The sequence below is a fragment of the Pan paniscus genome, chromosome 12, assembly GCF_029289425.2.
Source record: "Pan paniscus chromosome 12, NHGRI_mPanPan1-v2.0_pri, whole genome shotgun sequence".
NCBI classification, from domain to species: Eukaryota; Metazoa; Chordata; class Mammalia; order Primates; family Hominidae; genus Pan; species Pan paniscus.
The window spans coordinates 106994731-107017345 of record NC_073261.2 but is presented as its reverse complement, the minus strand read 5'-3'; the positions used below and the strand labels follow the sequence as shown (position 1 = coordinate 107017345).

Here is a 22615-nt window from a genome sequence, read left to right as displayed (position 1 = left end):
TTTTTCCCTTAATTTCTTCTGCTTAGAAATGGAGATAACAATACTATTGTTAGTTGTCTGTTGTTGGCTTTGTGCCATTACCACCAGGCCCTTTTAAGGCTGAGAACTGACTTCCCAGAACCCCCTTCTCTGGATAGTTCCATGCTGGAATTTCCCATTACAAGAAACTCATGTGAATTTAGAAGACAGAAGTAAATCAAAGGCCTGTCCTCAGAAGTCCATGGCAGTCAGACACAACAGGATTCCAGATCTCTCTACAAGCTCTCACTTTGTGACTAAGACTTTTCCCTGATATGCCCACAATCAGTGGATTTCTCCCTGCTCTCCACTGCTTCTGCCACTGCCTCCAAATCTTCACTTCTCCAGATCCTCCCACATAAAACTCCTATATTAATTCCATTTTCCCATAGTAGCTTCATTTTCCTGAAAGAACCCAGATGGATACAGGTACCTACATGATAGTATCACTGAGATGATTGAGTTAATACATGAAATAGCACTTAACACAGCGTTTGGCACAAGGCAAGGACTGTCTTATTCCTATTATGATACGTGATATCAAGGAAATAAAATATAAAGCAATAGGGTGATGAAGACAGAGTAGTGGAGGGATAGAGTGGTCAGGGAAGATTACTCTGAGCATATGATATTTGAATAGAGTCATGAAAAATAAGAATGGAAAAGCCATGCTAACATTTGGGGAAAGGAAAGAGCAAGCAAAGAGCTTGCTGCATCTTAGGAAGAGAACAAAGGACAATGGAGACTAAAGAAGGAAGTGTCATGAGATGGGTTAGAGAGAGATCATCTCATGGATGACAGATTTGGGAGGTTCTTGTAGGTCATGATAGAATATAGATTTTTTTTCCCTGCTTATAAGGGGAGGTGATTAAAAGTTTATAAGCAGATAAGTGGCATGATATAATTTGTTTTAACTAGAGTCTTCTGGTTGTAATTTAAGATTAGAATAGAAGCAAGAGAACAGTTAAGAGGCTGTCACAGTAGAGAGTTGGTGGTTTGGGCTCAGAAGATGAAGATGGCAATGGAGAACCACAGAGACACAAGTTTCAGGGAAGTTGTTAGCAGGGTAGGCTGACGGTTGGATATGCGGAGTAGCAGAAAGCCTTTCCTCCACGTTCGTCAAGAGTTTAACTCCCTAGACTTCCAAGACATTGCCTTCTCCTAGTTTTCCTTCTGTTTTCCAGATTTCTTCTTCCCTTGCTCTCATTCTTCTATTATTCCCTAAATATGTTCCTTTGCCCCTTCTTTCCCCTACCCATTCCTTTGTACTCTCCACAGTGCTTCGTTCTTTTTTCCCTTCCTTTTTATCTTTACACCGGGTGCTTGGAATAGGGAAAAACACTTCTTTCCCTGCCTCAATTCACAGATTTCTATCCCTATCTCAGACCACTCTCCTAATAACTAGATTCAATTACCAATTAGACATCGCTGTTTGGTCCCACAAGTGCTTCAGATTCAACATATGCTAAACTGAACTAGGTCTTCTCCTAAACCTTCTCCTGTGTTCCCTCTGTTGTTTAACAACACTACTAAGCATCCAATCATCCAAGCCAGAAAACTGGGGGCCATCCTAAAATCTTTTTCTCACCTCTCAATATCTAATCAGTCACAAAGTCCTATCAACATTATCTCCTCAATACTTCCCACATCTTTCCCCAGCATCCATCTTCATTGTTACTTCCTTAATTACAGTCATCCTCTTCCTTTTAAATATCCCAACTGATTTCTCTCTTTCAGTTTTATTTCTTCAAATGTGTCCTCTACCCTGCCTCTTGAGTGGTCTATGTATTACTCCATTCTTACTTTTCCTCTTCTTAAAACTTCCATTTGTTCCATTGCCTCTGGGATAAAACACAAGTTGCTCACATGGAGTACCAGACAGTCTGTGATCTCTACCTGGCTTGTAGCATTCACCTCATCTCCCATGACAGCTACACTGAATTATTTAAGTTCTCCAAATTTTCCTTATTGTTCTATGCCAGCTCAAGCATTTCCTCCGCTAAGAAGTCTTCTCTCATTCTCACAGTTACGTCAGTCTTCTTCATTTCAAAACTTTACTGTGTACATTTCTGTTACATACCACTAGTTTTATACTGTACAATAGCTAGTTGTTTGATTATTGCCATCATTCACTTCTATTCCCGTTTCACAGCTCCTATTCTGCCTGTATTCCCTGTATACACAACCATTCTAATGTGTTTGTATGTGCTTTGACAAAATGTGATTCTTTTGTTTTATGTTTATTTTTAATTTATGTAAATGGTATTGTGTTACATTTCACTGTTTCCTTTTAAAATTAATCATATGTCTTCCTAATGCATCCATGTTGCTATGTGGCAGCTAGCACATTGCTCCTAAGAGGTTACTCATAATATTACAAGGTGAACACACCCACCATATTTTATCTACATATTCTTCAAGCTATGCACAACCAGAACGCCTTCTGCTCCCAGCCACCAAAACTAAGGCAGCAATGAACATACTTGTCAATGTCTCTCTTTTGTAAATTGATGCAATTTGGTCTACTAAGAGAACATATACACGAGAAAAGCTGATTAAAAAGTAAGTCTCATTTTTCAAATCAAATCTGCCGTCTTTTTCTTGGTGCTAATTAATAAATTGTATGCTTGATGTATCCATCTTTTTTTTAGGTTAGCGTGTTAAGTCTCTGAAGCTGATTAACGGCTTAACTCAAGTTTTCGCACCTGCAGACCAGTGACCCCCACCCCTGCACCCCCCCGCAAGGCATCTGTTTGACATCTCTTTAATTTTATTAGTGGCTTATGGACAAAATCACTTAACTTAAACTTTTTCAAGTGTAAGTTATTTGGATTCACAAGAGCATTTTTCTCCCTGTTATAAATCAATGAACCCAGTTAAGATTAACTGCCTACATGTGAGCTTCAAAAGATCTTCTATGGCCAGGCAAAGTTGAAAGAAACACATAATTCCATAACATGCTAAACACAAGTTGATCAAAGTTTTTGGAGCTGGTTACTTAATGCTGTACTTCCTCATTCTCAAACAATCTGATTTCAAGTAGTTTGTGTCTAAAACATATATTACTAGACTGCAAACACTCTTCCTTTGGAAGAAAAATCATTTCTGTACCTTAACTGGTCAAAATCTATGTTTCAACAGACCTAAACTAAACTCTGGGCTAAACATTCCTGAACCTAATTTGTGAAATTCCATAATGTTTGGAGATTAAAGCAAAAAGAAATGAAAATAAAAGAAACATAGCTAATGATTCATTTTAAACATGAAAACTTCCTATATAGAATAATCATGGAATCCTGGAAGCAAAAGGAATCATAGGCCTTAGATATTAAACAGTGTGTTGGGTGGGGGGCATTGTTCAAGTCCTTGGAATTCTGAGGAAATGTCATGGGTGGGGGCAGTCATTGCAGGGGATGGGGGAGTTGAGGAGACCAATAAGGTAGGGTACAACCAAACAGTCTTCCTTTTACACATACATATTTTAAATTTTATGCTTTCATGTAAGAGATCATTTGAAAAAAATTACACTACTTGAAAATAAATTGAAAGTCTCTGATCTAGTCCAGTATTTCACACAAATCAGTATCTTCTATGACAATCTTGACAGGCAGTAATCCAATATCTGTTTGCACACTGCTGTCATTGTGAGTTCACTGTCCTGAAGCAGCTCATTTCCATATCAGATATCTCAAGTTCTTGGGATGCTTATTTCTTCTAGAGTGCCATATTTAACCCCCTGTAACTTCTATGGCCTACTTATCTTCTCTGAAATAATACAGACTTTCTATCTGTTACCTCCCTCCCTTATGTTTGCTGTCACAAATGGATAAACTGTGAATGCTGTTTTGTGCAGGCTAACCAATCTCAGTTCCTCAAATATATACCTTTTGAATTGGAAGAATCAATATCATTAAAATGACCATATCACCCAAAACAATGTATAGATTCAATGCTACTCTTATCAAATTACCAATGTCATTCTTCATAGAATTAGAAAAAAATAGTCTAAAATTCATATGGAGCATAAAAAGAACCCTAACAGCCAAAGCAATCTTAAGCAAAAAGACCAAAGCTGGAGGCATCACACCACCTGACTTCAAACTATAATAACCAACACAGCATGGTACTGGCACAAAAGCAGAGACATAGACCAACGGATCAGAATAGAAAACTCAAAAGTAAAGCAGCACACTCACAGCCATCTGATCTTCGACAAAGCCCACAAAAACAAGCAATGGGGAAATGACTCCCTAGTCAATAAATTGTCCTGGTGTAACTGGCTAGCCATTTGCAAAAGAATGAAGCAGGACCTTTACCTTTCACCATATAAAAAAATAATTCTAAAGGTTTAAATGTAAGACCTCAAACTATAAAAATCCTAGAAGAAAACCTAGGAAATACCCTTCTCAACATCAGCCTTGGCAACGGATTTTGGCTAAGTCTCCAAAAGCAATTGCAACAAAATCAAAAATCGATGTGGGACTTACTTGAACTAAAGAGCTTCTGCACAGCAAAATAAACTATCAATAGAGTAAACATACAACATAAAGAATGAGAGAAAATATTCACAAGCTATGCATCCAACAAAGGTCCAATATCCAGGATCTATAAGGAACTTAAATCAACAAGAAAAAGACAAATAACCCCATTAAAAAATGGACAAAGGACATGAACAGTTTTCAAAATGAGACATATAAGTGGCCAGCAAATACATCAAAAAATGATCATTACTACTAATCATTAGAGAAATGCAAATCAAAACCACAATGAGATATCATCTCACACCAGTCAGTATGGCTACTGTTTTTGTTTTATTTTTTTTTTTTTTCAGTAGCAGAATTGCTATTATTGAAGTCAGAAAACAACAGATGCTGGCAAGGCTGTGGAGAAAAGGGAGTGCTTATACACCACAGGTGGGAATGTAAATTAGTTCAGCCACTATGGAAAGCAGTTTGGAGATTTCTCAAAGAACTTAAAACAGAGCTACCATTAGACCCAGTAGTTCCATTACTGTGTGTATACCCAAAGGAAAATAGATTATTATACCAAAAAGACACATGCAGTTATGTGTTCATCACCACACTATTCACCATAGGAAAGACATGGAATCAACCTAGATGCCCATCAGTAATGGATTGGATAAAGAAAATGTGGTACATACACACCGTAGAATACTACATAGCCATAAAAAATAATGAAATCACATCATCTGCAGTGACATGGATGCAGCTGGAGGCCATTATTCTAAGCAAATTAATACAGGAACAGAAAACCAAATACCGTATGTTCTCCTTTATAAGCGGGAGCTAAATATTGAGATGCATGGACATAAAGATGGAAACAATAAACACTGAAGACCATTATACCAGAGTGGGGAGAGAAGGAGGCATTTGTAGGTTGAAAAATCTACCTATTGGGTACTAAGTTCACTACCTGAGTGAAATATACCCATGTAATATGCTTGCACATGAACCTCCTGTATCCAACATGAAAGTTGAATTAAAAAAAAACAAAAGCAAAAATGAAAAGCATATAACTTTTCAATGACCAGTGGAATGTTTTATTCTCTTCAGGTTAGTTGCATCCTTATCATCTTTGTCATGACATCACCTTAGAGTCAGTCACTTTCTTCCTGTCTTCTTCCTGTTTTCTCTACTACACAAATGTGCATCTCGAGGGCATGGACCACGTCTTTCTTTCTCATCTTGGTATCCCCAGGGTATGAGCCCAGCAGATACTAGGCACTCACCCTGTCTTGGTTGGTAATCAAATTCAAAGTAAAATATATTTTTTTCCAATCTAGAACTGCAAGATGAGAGACAGTAAAAGCAGACCCTAGAATCATAGCAGAGGATAAGCTAATTACCAGCCACAAACAGAAACCCTCACCTTTCCAAAGTCCACATTCTGGCCACTGCAAAACTACCTTTTCTCTGAGACATTTAGAGAAGTCAGGAAGGCTGCCTGAGGAATATGATGAGAAAAGCATTTTTAAAATGTTTTCCCCATCATCACAAACCAAATCAAGGAAGCAAAAGTCAATGAAAATCCAGCCATACAATTCTACTGAAAGATCCAGACCCCTGATAGTGCCCTCTCAAAGGACCAGAATGTTTGGGCACCTGTGGGGATGGAGTACCAGAACCACGTTGTGTTGTAACCAATAGGCTCATTCTGGGAATCAGAATCATATGCCAAGGCAGGTGGGAAAATAAAGAGTAGGTGTTCAACTCCTAGTAAACCTTGCTGGAAAAAGAAAAAGTACAGCTATCCAGTTGTTTGTGGGTGGTGAAACTATGAGGAAATGAGAAACAAGATCAGACTGTTTTTAAAGTCCCAAGCAGTAGGGAACCTTGAAGGAAGAAGGTGTGAGCTTTGTAAAAAGTCAAAGGTAAAGGAAACAAGTTATACCCCAGGAAAAGCTACTCTACTTTCTCCATTTTGAAAATCTTTGCAGACGGGAGTGTTAGAAAATGAAATCAAAACTCAGTCTAGGGTGACTTTTCAATTCTAGATCTATAGGACAGACTTTACCTATATACACACATAAAGACACACCCACAAACACACACACACATGCACATACACACACACACACTCCTGTGTAATTTGCCAAGAAACCTGACATGACTGAGTGAAAAACATTCTCGGTGTCCTGAGGAGGCAGCTATCAAGGTGTTGCTGGGAACCCATAGCTTGGTAGTTAAGGCAGAGAAAGACCATCAGCAGGAATATTCCCCTTCCCTTCATTCAATTTCATTCATGTCCATGGCTTCAGTTACCAGTTGTGTAGCAATGACTATCAACTCCACATGTGCAGCCCTGAACTTTCCTCTGAGCGTTTGTCCCATTTATCCAACTGCCCACTCTGTGTCTCCACATAGATGCTACAAAGGCACCGCTATATCAACATGTGCAAGAGGAACTGGTGATTTTTCTTTACCTGTTTCTCTTCCAGAATTCCTTATCTGAGTAAATGGCACCCTCACCTATTCAACTGTGCAAGCCAAAATCTAGGAGTCATTGTTGATGCAGCCCACAATTACATAAATATCTAATCTGGTGACAAGGTTTGTCAGTCCTTACCAACTTCTCCATCTGTCCACTTGTCTTCATTGTCTGCCATGCCTTAGTCTTAGCTACAATCTTGGCCTCTTTTGACTATAGCACTAGCCTCCTAACAGGTGTCCCACATTCACTCTTACCCCTCCAAACTATGCTTCATAGCAAGCTTTTCAAATCCTTTCTGTTTTCCCATTGTTCTTGAGCTAAAGACCAGAATTCTTATCCAAGCCACAAAGTCTTTAATGGTTCAGACCCTGCCTACCTTTCCAGCCTCAGCAGGATCACCTTACCTCTTACTCTAATGTCATGCCACACAAGTTCTTTCAGTTCTTCAGGGCACATGCTTTCTCCTGCAACAGCCTTTGCTTGAGTAATTGCTTCTGCTTGGAGTTCTCTTCTGAGCTGACCCATCCTAACTCTTCCAATCTCACCTCAAACATCACTTTCTCAGGGAGTCTTCCTGGCACTCAGGTGGGTTGGGTCCCTCATTTTAATGCCCTCATAGCACTTTATACTTTTCCCTTTACATTTATCACAGTGATGGTTTTATATTTGAATATGTATCCTTTTGATTCAAGCTTCTCTCCCCTCCTAGACTATAAAGTCCATGGGCACAGGATCCATTGCTTCTTTTGTCACCCTGTGTGCCCAGGACCCTGACATTGCCCAATCCACAAGCATTCAACCAACTTTTTGTATTGTGTGAATGAATGAAAGAATGAATGAAAACTGATATCCAAAGGCTAAATGCATGAGAAAACCAGTGGGCAGCTATCTACTCTCATTCATTCACTCATTCATGTAGCATCTAGTGTTTGAACACTGAGCACTGACTGACTACTTGGTTATTTGTAGACTGAAACTCCTCCTGCTGGGCTGAGCAGCAGTTTGGTCTGTGCACATTCATTCTACACTCCACCCATTGAGGCCATGTGGCACACTGGCTAGGTGGTTAACAATGTAACTCTCTTCTGCATACTCTTCTTAAAGGTCCAACTGAGTCTATAGGGGTGAACTGCAGAGTAAGATAGAATCCTAGATGAACTGGTTGCTCATGCCTTAGCTAATGGAGGCAGTGGTGACCTTGGTCTGGAGGGAAGGAAGAAATGACACCAGGGCAAATCTTTCTGCCACTAGCTCAACACCTGCCTCAACAGCCAGGATAATGGCAGCCAGAATGTTCATGGCTTGCAAGGAAGTGGGGTCTGAGAGACCTGGTCATGGGGGCCAGAGGTCAGCATTGAGAGGTAACAGTTGAGCTAATATGGGCAGGACTCAGGACTTCCTGCTTGGCATTCCACATGGTGAACCACCTCCTCAGTGAGGCTTTCTCCCTACCATACCATAATAGGAAATTACCTGAATACTACTGGTCACCATTTTTCTATTGTAAAGGAGTTTGGCTAGTACAGTCTCAACAAACTTCTTAATAAAGTTGCATGTAAAATAGGTTCACCTGATAACTACATCATCTTGTACATGAGGCATATTTAAAGACTCAAGTGTCTAGGCTGGGCTGAGATAAGAACTCATAAAATGCACGAAAAGATCCAAATGACTCGTGTCTGCAAATATATCCCAAAAATATTTTCTACACTCTTTTGGTATGTCTAGCTCTGATTGAACCAGGAAAAACCAGATGTTAAGAGAAAAAAAAAATACCATGAAACAATTTGTCTGACAATTTTACAAAAACAAAGAAGAGATTAGATCATTCATTTCTCAAAATTCCAGAGTGCCTACTCTGATCTAAGTGGGTCTGCTTATCTGAAATTATACAACAATCATGCCTAATGCCAAATCTACTTTCTACAAAAGATATGGGGAGCTTTGTTTCATCTCTGTAATAATATTAACTAATATGGTGAAGTACTTTAAAGTTTATAAATCATTGTTATATTCATTATATCACTGGAGTTATTCAAAACCCTTCAAGGTTGTGAGGGCATATTTTATTACTATATTTATACTTAACTGAGGAAACTGAGACTCAGGGAAGTCCGCCATAGATAGTGTATTATTTTTATACTTAAGACTTACAAGCCAAATCCAGTCCTCTTTCCATTACTCCCTACCACTTCCACACCACAATTTTCTTTCCTTTTTTTAAAAAAATTGTATTATTTAAAAATAGAAATTTATTCTTCAGCTCCATCTGGGTCTATATTCTAAACAAGTAAAACTACTGTCTTGAGTAGATATTTGCACTTCCATATTCATTGCAGCCCTATTCCCAATTGTCAAATACGGAAACAACCTAAGTGTAGACAGATAAATGGACAAAGAAAATGTGGTATATATAAACAATGGAATATTATTCAACCTTAAAAAAGAAGCAAATGTCTCAAGTGTTCTCACCACAAACACACACACAAATGGTCATTACTGTGTAAGATGATGGCTATGTTAATTAGCTTATTTGTACTAATCACTGCACAAGGTATACATATATCAAAACATCACATTACATGCACTAAATACATATAATTTTTATTTTTCAATCATACTTCCATAAAGCTGAACAAAAGAAAAATGGAAATTTATTGAGAGGAAAAAAATCTGTCAAATAAGTACATTGTGTTGTGAAGATAAACAGAGGTTATCAATTTTCTCCATTTTTCAGTTTTTATGTCTGAATTAAAACATTTTACCTTATTTTATCTACATAGATCTTACAAAAAAATGACAAGTCCTCCTAGAAAAATGTGAATGATGAAGTTTAAATCTGACCTGTTTCTGCCTCTGTGTGCTGGAGGAATGAGTTAATAGTTCTGGGCTAGCGAAGTTTCATTTTGAAACACTTAGCAAGTTCACAGCATGGTTTTATTTTTGAGCTGAGTTCTTGTAATTTATTTTAATTTTTAAAACGATTTTTATTCATCAAACAATTGGCCAAAAATATTTACTTTCAGTTCTATGCTAGAATCTGAGGCAGACTTGGATATACAAGATACAGTCTACTCCCCAGTTGTTTTGAATCAGCGTGCGAAGGCCAAGTACACCAGAGGCCAGCACCAGGTGGCAGGTCCCTGGATGAAGCCACAGGATAGAATAGGGAGAATGGGCCAGGATAGTCAGCAAAGCCTGCGTGTGAGGAGAATGTCGGCAGAGACCATCTGCTGGAGCTAGGCTCTCAGTAACTTGCTGTCAGAGAGGATACATGTGCATCAAAAACATCAGAGCCATAAACCTGATGTTTGGAACTTGGGTCATTAAATCTGTTTAGTTGTTATTTTCCTTTCCTATCTGGAGGAAAACTAAGGTCTAGAAAAGTTCCTTGGACATGATTCTTTTTAATTGACTAATTAAAAACATTTTATTTTACAACACTTCTACTTCCAAAATACATAAATATAGATCCCATTAATTCTTCCTGTCATGCCCAAGACAAGCACAGGGCTTCCTCTCTTCAGGTGGGGAAGCAACTTCCTGGAGGTGTTCATCTGCATGCTGCTGACTGCGGGAACCAGTCCTTTTCTTTCTTTTTTTTCTTTTTACCTTAAATTTATTTCAGATGGCATATTTTGGATCATTCACACAAAATATGAAAAACAGAGCATAGTTATTGTTTTGTTAAGATGAAAAAAATAAAGACTTAGATAAGTAGATTGATGATCATTTTTGAAAATACCATTAAGCACATACTTAAGTATCAAAAACTTCAAGTCAAATCTTATTACAGTGTATTTCAAAAGCAAAGCTCAAATCACTGTGGTTGAATTGCATTTCATAAAATATTTATTGAAATAAATGTCATTGAAACATCATTATACAGTTATTTTCTTTTCCTATTTATTGTCTTCTCATATTCTTCTCTTTCTTTCTACTCTGGGCTCCTCATTAATTGTCCAGTGGGGGTGTGTGTGCATGTGTGTGTGAATGTATGTGGGTGTTTGTGTGCACGTGTGCTTTGTTTTGGCTTTTTTCCATTATAACATTCTGTCACTCTTCTTATCCACACTTTTAAAGGGTGGAAATAAAAAACAGGAACTTGGACAAATCTCACCGAATATTGACCTTAGAATCTTGAGATTCAACACAAAAGCCTAGCAGTTTCCTCCAAGTTCACATGGAAAATTAACAATCTTTGTTCTATATTACATGACCGCCGTGTCAAAAATCTTAATTCTAGAACAGGTCCAACACAGCTGGGCTATTTCAAGGCTGCAAAGAATTCCTGATAAGGCCTGTCATGGCTAGATTGGGTCCTCTCTTTGGGGTAAAGTAAGTGCAAGTTGACATCTGAGGGATGGAGAGCTTCCCTGGAGCCATCGAGTTTCCTCAAACTGAAACCCCTGCAGTATCTTTTATTCTCTTCTTTGCTCCACACAAATCACAGCAACAAATACAAATACATCAAACTTCTGCTATAAACTTTAATAGTCTTGGGCCCTCTTCGATTTGGACCACTGCAAAAGTTTGAATTACATTTGATGTTTTAAATTTTAAAAAATATCAGTGCCCAAGGAGATGGCCTTTCAATTGCATGGTTTAGCATTCTCATGTGAGTATATGCTTCCTAAACAAAGGATATGTTGCAAATGTTAACACTGCTTTTACCAGAAATCAGCTTCTGTGCAAACTTCTTTCTGTTTTAGCAGGGCTCATTGAGGGAGCCATCATTATGCCCATTTTGCATATGAAGGACTTGAGGGTCAATTAATTGGATTTACTTGCTCAAGATCACAGGGCTCCTATTTACTTGCTCAAGGTCAGGAGACCTGGGCACATTCCCCTTTCTCTTTCAGGAAGCAAAGTCAGGTCCCAACCTGCTGAGGAGCTTGAGCCTCTCTCAGGTGGCTAAGGAGTCCAGGCAGGGTCCTTCAGGAGGAGTAGTCAAGAGCAGGCCAGGATGTGGTGTAGGCATCAACTTTGGAAAGTACAGAGTGGAAAGTGGGTTTCTGAGCATGGAATTTTCTAGAAGGGAGAGCTGCACAGAAATGCACAAAGAGTACTGATTGGTTGCCCATGGCCAGCTGAGAGAGACCTGCACACAAGACTTCTTGGGCCAGCTGTCATTGAATCAAAATTTAGAGAGTAAAAAGCAACTTGCTCTCCCAATACCACTGGCCCCTCACTCAAAGACTCCTGTATTCCCCATTAGCCAGTTAAGCACAATACTTGTCCCCCTCCATGACCCCCTAGGAGGACTTGCTTGCCCAACTCTGCATTTTGGTTGGGTCTTAGATTTGCTTTCCTGCAGCTGCTTGCTCAATTCCCTCCTGTGGGTAATTGGGGGATGTCTTTAAAACCAGCAGACACCTTCCAGGGTCATGCTTGAGGAAGGAAACTGAACAACTTGGCCTGTCAGGAATTCCACCCCAACAAACAACCCCTAGTTAAAGAGCAGCCAAGGTGGGAGGGCACGATTTCCTGTCTGGATCCCCTTTCTTTCCATCAAGCCCATAAATCTGAATCCATTTTTCTCCCACTATAGGTTTTGCTTTCCTGTAACTGGTCCCTAATACCCCAGACAGTTGTCTTCACTTAGGCTCTTGGCTGGTTATGCAATGACTTCTGCCTCCAAATCAGCAAAGATCAAATCCTCTCTGCTATCTGATAACACTCTCCCTGCCTCCCACTCGGGAGTTGATGAAGGCCCCTAAAGAATAACTGGGTCTTCTCTTCAACTCAAGCATTTGAAGGAAAATCACTAAGAGTTTTGCTTTTCTTTGCCCTCCAGAAAATATGACTGCTTATCCCTTTTTTGTTGTTGTTGTTTTCTAAAACCCTTGATGTTGCAGACTTCACTTACCTCCAAAAGGAACCTCACAAACCCTCTCTGCAAGCACTTGCTGTGGGAATTGGCAATTTCACAAATTGGGTTTTTCTCGTTTTAAGCTGATGAGTTGGACCCAACTAGCACACTCCACTTTCTCTACTAAGAACCACCCTCTGTGTTAAGGAAATAACCTCCACACTCTAGAATACTTACTCTCCCTTTAAAGGAGATCCTGATTCCATGTTTCCCAACCAGCTCCTGAAGTACATGTGTAAATAACCTCCGATTACCCTTTCCTCCCAGATGGCAGACAGAGTCAAACACACAGTTTAAAAGTAATGTGCATAATGAATTTTGTATGTGCTCAAGGGATTATCAAAGTGTAGCCTTTAATGGGTAATATAACTTCCCGGAATCTATACATTTCTCTCGGGGTGTGTGTGTGTGTGTGCATGCTTGCACACACACAGTCATTTATAAGGTAAGACTGTTAAATGGCTCAGTCTTCTCCACCATAAAGTCCAGATATCTTTATCAGAGCTGCTAGGTCATTCAGGATCCAATCTCTGTTTACCTCCAGACTCAAGTTTCCATTCTCCCTTCTCAGCTATGATTTCTCAATTCCAACTACATTGAACAATTAATAATTTCTGAAAATTATTAATCAAATATCTGGATGCCTGCACATGCTGTTTATCTGTCTGGCATGTCTCCCCTACCCCAATTCTCATCTGCCTCACACACACCTGACTACCCTATGGCTCTCAGCTGGGAAGAACAGATCCCTGATCTTTAACTTCAGCTGTTGGCCTCTCCTCTGTGGTCCTATCACTCCTAGCACTGAGCCCCAGAGAAGCACCTATCCCACTGTATTAAGATAATGTATTTACTTCCCAGTCTTTCCTTGAGGAAAGGAACTATGACTTGCTATAATCATATCTGCAGTTACTTATATAGTGCCTGCCTGGCTTGTAGCAGCTATTCAGTAAAATAGTCATTGAATGAAGAAATAATTGGATCAATTAATTATTCAAGAGATGTTATTGCAAGAACCTGAGCAGAGAGCCCTATGCATATCATTCTATTATAATGTCTCTGCTACATTTTAATTCTTGCTGGAATCACGCTGTCATGAGAGGGATTAAGATCAGAGGTGCTTATCTAAGCACTGCATGTTTCCTTCAGGAATAGGACAACAACCCTCCTTTAATTTCTCTCATTTTTAACTTTCAAACCTTTGGATTTGACATGTATAGCATGTCATAGTGGCGAATATAAAGACAAACTCTGGAGGCACAGACTCACCTTTCCAAGCACTTTACTTCCCCATTGCATTCTTCCCCACTTCTGTTTCCCAGGACAAAAACCAGAGTGTCATCTTCACCTTTGCTCTGTCATCAGGTTCATCTATGTTTTTCCCTCTTAAAGAAAGACAATCTATAGCAATCTCTCTTCCCTTCGTTTTTTTCTAAAGCCACCATTCTAGATAGGTTCTCCATAGGTTCACAACTGGACATACACAATTAATTAATTCCTTCTTTCAATAAATATTTACTAAATAGCTGCTGCGTGCCCGGTAGGCACTGTGCAAGCTCTCTTCTTGCTTCCAGTCTTGGTCCTGTGACCCATCTGACATATACTACCAGACCAAGCTATCCAAATACCATACATGATATCCAACCCTTCCTTTTCAAGGCCTCCTTGGTTTCATTTGCTTTAGTCTGTGAAGATGAGACTAAGGCCAGGTTCTTTTCCTCCAATTAAATGTGCACTATGCAGTGAACAAAGCACCAGAAATGGCTAAAACTGAAGGAAACTTTATTGCCTCCACATGTCACTCCTAGGACCACAGGAAAGAGAGAGTCTCAGTCCAAAGGGGCATAAGAGTTGACACTCTTATGACACCAGGTGGAGAGTAATCACGTGTGTGTGTGCGTGTGTGTGTGTGTGTGTGTGTGTCATGTCAGGGCAGCGATAGAGATTGGAGGAATGCTGGACACTTCCAGCAGCCTGCTGTACCTTAAGAACTATTGGAGTAATTACTCAAGCCTTCTTCAAAGGCCATCATAGTAGTTATAACAAACCAGAACACTGGCAGGGATCTGATCTGACGGGTGTCTTGTTGTGTCTGGTTGCCACAAGGAGAAAGCCAGGGGACTCTTCTTACTATGGAACTACCTGTACATTGACACCCAATTTGTCCAGAAATGACTAACTCATCAAATCTTTCAATGCATCTCATTAGTCAGTAGTCACATATTTGTAATTTGAATAAATTATTTACACCAAAATTCAACCAACTACTCAGTGTTGCACATTGTTTCCATTTTAATTAGAACCCACGGGCTTCAACAGATTTAGAGAACAGTCTGATGAATATAAGTAGAGACCATCATTACAATGATAATTTACTTGGAAGAATAACATCCCACAAGGGAAATTTGATCCATGTTATCTGCTACAGAAAACTCAGAGGCTTTTGTTCGGCCTTTGATGCCTTCTGCAGTAGGGTCCCGACCACTTCAGTTTCCCTCACACCTCCCCAACACATGCACCACTCATGCTGGTCCTTGTTCTGTCCCACCAATATGCCAGTCCTACTTTGGGGTTCATGTGCTTAAGCACATAGCCTTCCAATCTCCTTGACAACCTCTGCATATTGAAAATACTCACCCTTTGGGACTCAGCCCAAGTTAGGTCTCCTTGGTGACAGATTCAACTATATCAGCTCCCCCTCCTCTTAATTCCTTTAGCTCCTAACTGTTCTCTATTTAACAGCAATTATTGAGTCCTTGCTATGTCTCAAGAACTATTCTAAGTGCTGTACATGCATTTGCTCATTTAATTTTAATGACAACCCTTTAAGGTAAGTACAATTACATCCCCCATTTTACAGAAGGAACTAAGGCACAGAAGAATTAAATAAATTGCCCAGTGTCTGTGCTCTATTTATCTGTTACTGCATAATAAACACCTCAAATTTAGTGGCATAAAACAGCAACTGTTTTATTATGCTCATGAATTCTGAAGGTCAAGCAGAGTAGGGCTATCTTCTTTCTGCTCCATGATAGTTGCATCTCAGCTAGGAGGACTGGACTGACTAGGCGGTGACTTGAATGCTAAGTAGCTGGAATCATCTGGACTCTCCTTCATTAATATGTCTGGTCCTTAGAGCTGGATAATGCAAAAGCTAAGCTCTGCTAAGACTATCAACTGGAGCACCTACCTATGGCCTGCCCATGGGTCATGGGCTTCTCACAGCCTGATGGCTGGGTTCCTACAGGACATGTTCTGAGAGAAAACAACCAGACAGTGAGAAGAGATGAAAGCATAGAATTCAAGTCTTCTTCTGACATACCCTCTGAAGTCATGCAGTGTCATGTCTGCCTCAGTCTATGATGACAAATGAGTCACTGAGATCAGCCCGGATTCAAGAAAGGAATTAGACTCTACTTATTGCTGGTGGAGTGATGAGGTCATACTGCAGAAGAACATGTGGGATGAGATAGGTTATTGTGGCCATCTTTAAAAAATGCAACCTGACACAGTCTTGAGGCTTAAAAGTGACAGAACCAGGCTGTTGCATATTTGTTAGTTTTTTTTCTCCTAAGATACAGTGTAAGATCTTTTACAGCTGAAATTATAGCTTGAGTTTCTGACACTATATGATAAAAAAATTCATAAGCCAAAATAAATGTTGTTATTAATTATTTAGAAGAAACCAGAGAGAAGGGATAGTTAAATGGTATGGGCTGTCTTTTGAGGTGATGAAAATGTTCTACAATAAACTCTGGTAATGATTACATATATATCTATAGTAAAGGCCATTGAACTGTACAATTTAAACAGGTAAAATATATGGTGTATGAACTATATCTTAATTAAACTATTTTTAAGACAAAGTATAAATTAAGACATTCCCAGATAAGTAAAAAATTGAGAGGGTTTCATACTAGTAGACATGCTCTACAAGAAATGCTAAAGTGAATCCTTCAGACTGAAGTGAAAGGACAAGAGTCAATAACTTGAATCCCAATTGAGAAATAAAGAATATTAGTAAGGATAAATAAATAGAAAAATATAAAAGTTAGAATAAATGTATTTTGGGTTTGTAACTTCTCTTTTTTCCTATGTGATTTAAAACACAACTACATAAAACAATAAATATAAATCTATGTCAGTTGGGATACAATATATAAACATGTAATTCAACAGGGAAAACTAAGCTATATAGGGGGAAATTTTTATATACCATTGAAACTATTTTGGTACTAATTTGAACTAGATTGTTATAAATGAAGACATTAATTGTAATCCCCAAGGCAACCACTAATAAAATAACTAACGCAGAACACAGTGTAAAATAAATAAAGAGGTAATCAAAATGTTATGCTAGTAGACATCAATTTCACATGAAAGAAGACAGTAAGGGAGGAATTCAGCAACAACAAAAAAATGACATATGGAGTAAAAGGTAACAAAATGGCAGAAGTAAGTTTTACCTCATCAGTAATTATATTAAATGCAAGACTCAGATTCTCTAATTAAAAGGCTGATATTGAAGAACGGATTTTTTAAAAAGTTATCCAACTATATGCTGTCTACAAGAGACTCACTGTAGATACAAAACAGCTTGAAAGTGAAAGGACAGAAAAAGACATTCCATACAACAATAACTAAAATATAGCTTAAGTATCTATATGAATATCATATAAAATAGGTTTAAGGCCAAAAATTGCTACAAGAGATTAAAAAAGGATATTGTATAGTGATAAACAGGCCAATTTATTAAGAAGACATACAAATTAAAAATATATACACACCTAACTTCAGAACCCCAAAATATATGAAGGAAACATGGACAGAATTAAAGAGAAAAAGAGAAAATTCCACAATAATAGTTGGAGAGTGTAATATCCTGCTTTCAATAATGAGTAGAACAACTCAACAGAAGATCAGTAAGAAAGTACAAGACTTGAACTATACTATAAACCAACTAGACCTAACAGACCTCTACAAAACACTCCACACAACAACAGGAGACATATTTTCTTAAGAACACATAAAACATTCTCCAGAATAATCATATGTGAGGTCACAAGTCTCAATAAACTTAAAAAGATGGAAATCATACAAAAGTATCCTTTCTAATCACAACAGAATGAAACTAGAAATCAGTAACCGAAGAAAACCTGAAAATTCCAAAAATGTATGAAAATTAAACAACACACTCTTAAACAGTTAATGGATCAAAACAGGAATCACAGAGAAATTAGAAAATACTTTGAGACAAATCTAAATAAAAACGCAGCATACCAAAACTGATAGGATATAGTGAATGCAGTGCTTACATAGAATATATGATTATGTGTCTGTATTTCTTAAAAGAAAGATCTCAAACCAATAACTTAGCTTTACACCTTACAGAACTAGAAAAAGAAGAGCACACTAAACTGAAAGCTAGCAGAATTAAGAAAATAAAAAGAGTGAAGATATATGAAATAGAGAAAAGAAAAAAAAAAGTTGGTTCTTTGAAAAACAAATCAACAAAATTGACCTCACAAACCCAGAAAAAAGAGAAGACACAAATTACTAAAATCACAAATAAAAGTGGGTATATTGCTAATAAGCTTACAGAAATAAAAAGGATTATGAGAAAATACTATGAACATTTATATGCAATCAAGTAAGATAGCCAAGATAAAATGAATAAATTCTTAGAAGGAAAAAATTACCAAAAGTGACTCAAAAAGAAATAGAAAACCTGAACAGACCTATAATAAGTAAAGAGATTGAATCAGTAATCAAAAAACTTCCAACAAAAAAAAAATCCCAGGTTTCATTGGTGGACTCTGCTAAAGGTGCTTGTAAAAGTAACACCAATTCTTCTCAAATTCTTCCAAAACTTGGAAGAAGAGGATGAAATACTTTCTGATTTATTCTATGAAGCCATTATTCCCCTGATTTTAAAGCCAAAGAAAACTATAAACCAATATCCTTTGTGAATATAGATGCAAAATTTCTCAACAAATATTATCAAACTGAATCCAACAACACATTAAAAGGATTTTATATCATGACCAAATTGCATTTATTCAAAGAATGCAAGGGTGGTTCAACATAAGAAAAGAAACCAAGGTACTATACTATATTAATAGAAAGAAGGGAGGGAAACCCCATATGATCACCTCATTGATGGAGAAAGAGCAGTAAAAAAAAAAAAAAAAAAAAAAAAAATCCAACACCCTTCCAGGATTAAAAAAAATCAATCTACAAGCTAGGAATAGAAAAGAATTTCCTCAAAACAAAAAGGAGATGAAGGGATTAAGATGGTGGACAGGAAGTAGGACTAACTTGCAGCTCCCACTCAAATGGGCAGAGCAGCACGTAGAGACTCATATCGTAAACTTTTGCTCCAAGAACTACCACAGGAACATACCAAGAAAGCCAAGAGAATCCACAGACTTTTGAAGGAACTGGATTACCACTGCAGACTCCCTGAGATGCCAAAAAAACTGTGAGTCTGCTTGCTTTCTCAATGGGGAGGCTCGTGGTCTGGGGCAAGTTCTCAGCCCTGGTCACTGGCTGCCTGGAAATAGACTCAAACTCTCAGCCCTGGTGCTGTTGGGGTGCATGGTGGGAGTGAGATTGGCCTTTAGGACTGTGGGCTGTATAGGAGTGGGGTGAGGCCTGTGACTGCAGGCTTTTCTTCACTTCCCTCATGACCTGTATGACTCACCAGAGGCAGCCATAATCCCCCTGGGAATGTAACTCCATTGAACTGGGTACCACACCCCCATTTCCCACATGCAGCAAGTCCCACCCAAAGAGAAGCTGAGCTCAGACATGCCTATCCCTGCCCCGACCTGGTGGTCTTTCTCCACCCACTCTGGTAGCCAAAGACAAAGATCATAATCTCTTAGGAGCTCTATGGCCCTGCCCACTGCCTAAGAAACCTGAATACTTAACCCAGGTGACTCTAGGGCAAGTTTGCATCCTCCCTATAGGACTGCAGCTGATACACTCTTGAAATTGCCACCTCCTGTCTGGAGGCCAAACCAATACAAAGCCAGCGCACTAAACAACACAACCAAGAACCCTCACAGAGTCCACTTCACTCCCCTGCTACCCACACAAGAGCAGGTGCTGGTATCCACAGCTGCAAGACCTGAAAATGGGTCACATCACAGGACTCTTTCCAGACCAGCCCAGAGCTCGGTAGCTGTGCTGTGTGGCTAGACCCAACAGAGCAAAAACGATCACTGCAGTTCAGATCTCAGGAAACCCCATTCCTAGGGGAAGGCAGAGAACACCACATCACTAGAGCACCCCGTGGGACAAAAGAATCTAAACAACAGCCCTTGAATCCCAGATCTTCCCTTTGATCTTCCCTCAGTCTACCCAAATAAGAAGGAACCAGAAAAACAATTCTGGTAATATGACAAAACAAGGTTCGTTAACACTCCCATACCAGCTCACCAGCAATGGATCCAAACCAAGATGAAATCTCTGAATTGCCAGAAAAAGAATTCAGAAGGTTGATTATTAAGCTAATCAAGGAGGCACCAGAAAAAGGTGAAGTCCAACTTAAAGAAATCAAAATAATGATACAGGATATGAAAAGAAAATTCTTCAGTGAAGTAGGTAGCATAAATAAAAAACAGTCACAACTTCCGAAAAATCAAGGACACACTTAGAGAAATGCAAAATGCACTGGAAAGTCTCAGCAATAGAATTGAACAAGCAGAAGAAATAACTTCAGAGCTCAAAGACAAGGCTTTTGAATTAACCTAATCCATCAAAAACAAAGAAAAAAAAGAATTTTAGAAACTGAACAAAGCCTCCAAGAAGTTTGGTACTATGTTAAACATCCAAACCTAAGAATAATTGGTTTCCCGAGAAAGAAGAGAAATCTAAAAGTTTGGAAAATGTCTTTGAGGGAATAGTCAAGAAGAGCTTCCTCATCCTTGCTAGAGATATAGATATCCAAGTACAAGAAGCTCAGAGAACACATGGGAAATTCATCGCAAAAAGATCATCACTAGGCACATAGTCATCGGGTTATATAAAGTCAAGACAAAGGAAAGAAGAGCTATGAGGCAAAAGCATCAGGTAACCTATAAAGGAAAACCTATCAGATTAACAGCAGATTTCTCAGAAGAAACCCTACAAGCTAGAAGGGATTGGGGTCCTATTTTTAGCCTCCTTAAACAAAACAATTCTCAGCCAAGAATTTTGTATCCACTGAAACTAAATTTCATAAATGAAGGAAAGATACAGTCTTTTCCAGGCAAACTAATGCTGAGAGAATTCACCACTACCAAGCCAGGACCAGACTGAAAGAAGCCAGTCACATAAGGCCACAAAGTGCATGATTCCATTTATATAAAATATCCAAAATAAGTAAATCCATAGAGACAGAAAGTAGATTAATAGTTGCCAGGGTTTCAGGGGAGAAGGAGAGGAGGAGTGAACACTTTACAGGTACAGGGTTTCTTTTGGGGTAAAACAAATTCTAGAATTAGGTAGTGGTGATGGCTGTACACCATTATAAATGTTCTAAAATCCACTGAATCATAAATTCTGAAATAGCTAAAATGGCAAATCTTATGCAATGTAAATTTTATCTCAATAAAAAAATTTTTAAACAAAGAAGTGCCATAAAATATCAGATAGGACTGAAAGAAAAGTATTTTACAGATCAGTGCTTTTTTCCTCACTTTCTTATTTGTTTTCGTGGAAATTACCATAGGTAGGGAAAACTATGCTTTTACTACAAGTTCAGGCTGTGCAATGAACTGAAAAAAAAAAATCCAGAGATTTCAGAGTCAGTTCTGGCTCTGACATTAAAGAACCATATGATTCTGGGGAAGTCCCTTTTTCTCCTCTGGGCTGCATTCACCTCAGATGACACCATGGTGTCCACCTGTGCAATATATGGGCTAGGCCTGGTCTGGATCCAGGAACTACATAGAAAGGCCATGAGTCAGTTCTGAGCCTGACTCATTACAAGATAGGTTAATGGTAAAGCAGGAGGAGATAGGAAACAATTCAGAGTTTTTCCTGCGTCTTCCCCTGAATTATCCTCATCTGTGGGCAAAATGCTCAAGAATGATATTTTTAAAAGGGTGACGATATTTGGTTAAAATGTCCACGGAGGAAGGGGAGGTAAGGACTGTGAGAAGCATGCCCAAACCACAGAGCTTCCAAACTGCAGTCCACATCACCAGCAACAGCCCTAATGAGCTCTGTGCTGGACACTCCCCACTGAATTACATAATACATTTCCGTTTCATTTCATGAATCACAACTTGGGATACAATGTTCCTGGGTTGCAGTTGATATATTTTAGAGATTACCAAATATTTCAAAAAGAAAAATTGATTTTATTAAATTCATATGTAAAATGTCTGTATGTCAGCCAACTTATTTATTTTCAAATTTGAGATTTTCTTAAATGTTGTAGTTACAGCTCAATGTCAAGAGAGTTCTCAATAAACCCATTAATGAATAGCGAGACTGCAGTTGCCCCTGGATTCTTCATTTCTTTTGAGAGTTCAGTTCCTGGTTGATGACGGTGGGTTTCATTTCAGCTGCCCCTCTTGGGTGAGAATGAGAAAAAAAGTGGTAGAGCTTCAGACCATGGATCAGGGGAAGTGGAACTCACATAGGCAACTATGTAACAGTGAGTTTTGTTCACTATAAGACTACAGTACAAGCCGTATATTCAAACATTAACTCCTTTGTGGCTGTCAATGTTACTGGTATCCATCAGGACTCACTGGTATTTTCTCAGGGCCACACGGGAGC

At 38.7% G+C, this 22615-nt stretch overlaps 1 long non-coding RNA gene across 1 annotated transcript in view; it reads left to right on the top strand.

Annotated features, from left to right (window-relative positions):
* Positions 1–4365, top strand: part of LOC130541240 (uncharacterized) — a 52805-nt gene extending 48440 nt beyond the window's left edge. The window contains exon 6 of the long non-coding RNA XR_008955284.1: positions 2670–4365. This is a non-coding gene — a long non-coding RNA (uncharacterized LOC130541240). The remainder of the gene's footprint in view (positions 1–2669) is intronic.
* Positions 4366–22615: the final 18250 nt, after the last annotated feature.